We start from the raw sequence: 2720 nt of genomic DNA on the forward strand, positions 1-2720 counted from the left end.
TCAAAATCACTGATTTTCAAGCTGAAAGAGAATTTTCTAACTTCGTTTAGCTTCAAGAACTCTTTCTTGAAGCAAACAGTAGGGCCAAAGTCCAATGTATAAAACAGGAAAGGAAAGCTTGCTCTCTTCTATGGGAGAGCAAGGGCTGTAAAATTGTGCCTACTTTTCCCACTTTTCAGACCCTCTGCAAGAGCCTTTGGAGAATTCCCAGTTCTACTACAGAGCACCATTTAGAAAATGATCAATCCAGGCCATCGCCTTCATTTAAAACATGCAAATGTTAACTCTTAAGACAGACGGGTCATGGTGGACAGAATGTGGTCCACTGGAGAAGGGAATGGCAAACCACTTCAGTATTCTTGCCTTGAGAACCCCATGAACAGTATGAAAAGGCAAAATGATAGATACTGAAAGAGGAACTCCCCAGGTCAGTAGGTGTCCAATATGCTACTGGAGATCAGTGGAGAAATAACTCCAGAAAGAATGAAGGGATGGAGCCAAAGCAAAAACAATACCCAGTTGTGGATGTGACTGGTGATAGAAGCAAAGTCCGATGCAGTAAAGAGCAATATTGCATAGGAACATGGAATGTCAGGTCCATGAATCAAGGCAAATTGGAAGTGGTCAAACAGGAGATGGCAAGAGTGAACATCAACCTTCTAGGAATCAGCGAACTCAAATGGACTAGAATGGGTGAATTTAACTCAGATAACCATTATATTTACTACTGTGGGCAGGAATCCCTCAGAAGAAATGGAGTAGCCATCATGGTCAACAGAAGAGTTCGAAATGCAGTACTTGGATACAATCTCAAAAACGACAGAATGATCTCTGTACATTTCCAAGGCAAACCATTCAATATCACAGTAATCCAAGTCTATGCCCCAACCAGTAATACTGAAGAAGCTGAAAGTGAATGGTTCTATGAAGACCTACAAGACCTTTTAGAACTAACACCCAAAAAAGATGTCCTTTTCATTATAGGGGACTGGAATGCAAAAGCAGGAAGTCAGAAACACCTGGAGTAACAGGCAAATTTGGCCTTGAAACATGGAATGAAGCAGGGCAAAGACTAATAGAGTTTTGCCAGGAAAATGCACTGGTCATAGCAAACACCCTCTTCCAACAACACAAGAGAAGACTCTACACATGGACATCACCAGATGGTCAACACCGAAATCAGATTGATTATATTCTTTGCAGCCAAAGATGGAGAAGCTCTATACAGTCAGCAAAAACAAGACCGGGAGCTGACTGTGGCTCAGATCATGAACTCCTTATTGCCAAATTCAGACTGAAATTCAAGAAAGTAGGGAAAACCACTAGACCGTTCAGGTATGACCTAAATCAAATCCCTTATGATTATACAGTGGAAGTAAGAAATAGATTTAAGGGACTAGATCTGATAGATAGAGTGCCTGATGAACTATGGACTGAGGTTCGTGACATTGTACAGGAGACAGGGATCAAGACCATCCCCATGGAAAAGAAATGCAAAAAAGCAAAATGGCTGTCTGAGGAGGGCTTACAAATAGCTGTGAAAAGAAGAGAAGCCAAAAGCAAAGGAGAAAAGCAAAGATATAAGCATCTGAATGCAGAGTTCTAAAGAATAGCAAGAAGAGATAAGAAAGCCTTCCACAGTGATCAATGCAAAGAAATAGAGGAAAACAACAGAATGGGAAAGACTAGAGATCTCGTCAAGAAAATTAGAGATACCAAGGGAACATTTCATGCAAAGATGGGCTCCATAAAGGACAGAAATGGTATGGACCTAACAGAAGCAGAAGATATTAAGAAGAAGTGGCAAGAATACACAGAAAAATTGTGCAAAAAAGATCTTCACGACCCAGATAATCACAATGGTGTGATCACTGACCTAGAGCCAGACATCCTGGAATGTGAAGGCCTTAGAAAGCATCACTATGAACAAAGCTAGTGGAGGTGATGGAATTCCAGCGGAGCTATTCCAACTCCTGAAAGATGGTGCTGTGAAAGTGCTGCACTCAATATGCCAGCAAATTTGGAAAACTAAGCAGTGGCCACAGGACTGGAAAAGGTCAGTTTTTATTCCAATCCCAAAGAAAGGCAATGCCAAAGAATGCTCAAACTACCACACAATTGCACTCATCTCACACGCTAGTAAAGTAATGCTCAAAATTCTCCAAGCCAGGCTTCAGCAATATGTGAACCATGAACTTCCTGATGTTCAAGCTGGTTTTAGAAAAGGCATAGGAACCAGAGATCAAATTGCCAACATCCGCTAGATCATCGAAAAAGTAAGAGAGTTCCAGAAAAACATCTATTTCTGCTTTATTGACTATGCCAAAGCCTTTGACTGTGTGGATCACAATAAACTGTGGAAAATTCTGAAAGAGATGGGAATACCAGACCACCTGACCTGCCTCTTGAGAAATTTGTATGCAGGTCAGGAAGCAACAACAATTAGAACTGGACATGGAACAACAGACTGGTTCCAAATAGGAAAAGGAGTACGTCAAGGCTGTATATTGTCACCCTCCTTATTTAACTTATATGCAGAGTACATCATGAGAAACACTGGGCTGGAAGAAGCACAAGCTGGAATCAAGATTGCTGGGAGAAATATCAATAACCTCAGATATGCAGATGACACCATCCTTATGGCAGAAAGTGAAGAGGAACTAAAAAGCCTCTTGATGAAAGTGAAAGAGGAGAGTGAAAAAGTTGGCTTAAAACTCAAC

The sequence above is a fragment of the Bison bison genome, unplaced genomic scaffold (assembly GCF_000754665.1).
Source record: "Bison bison bison isolate TAMUID 2011002044 unplaced genomic scaffold, Bison_UMD1.0 scf7180017864326, whole genome shotgun sequence".
In the NCBI taxonomy this organism is placed as follows: Eukaryota; Metazoa; Chordata; class Mammalia; order Artiodactyla; family Bovidae; genus Bison; species Bison bison.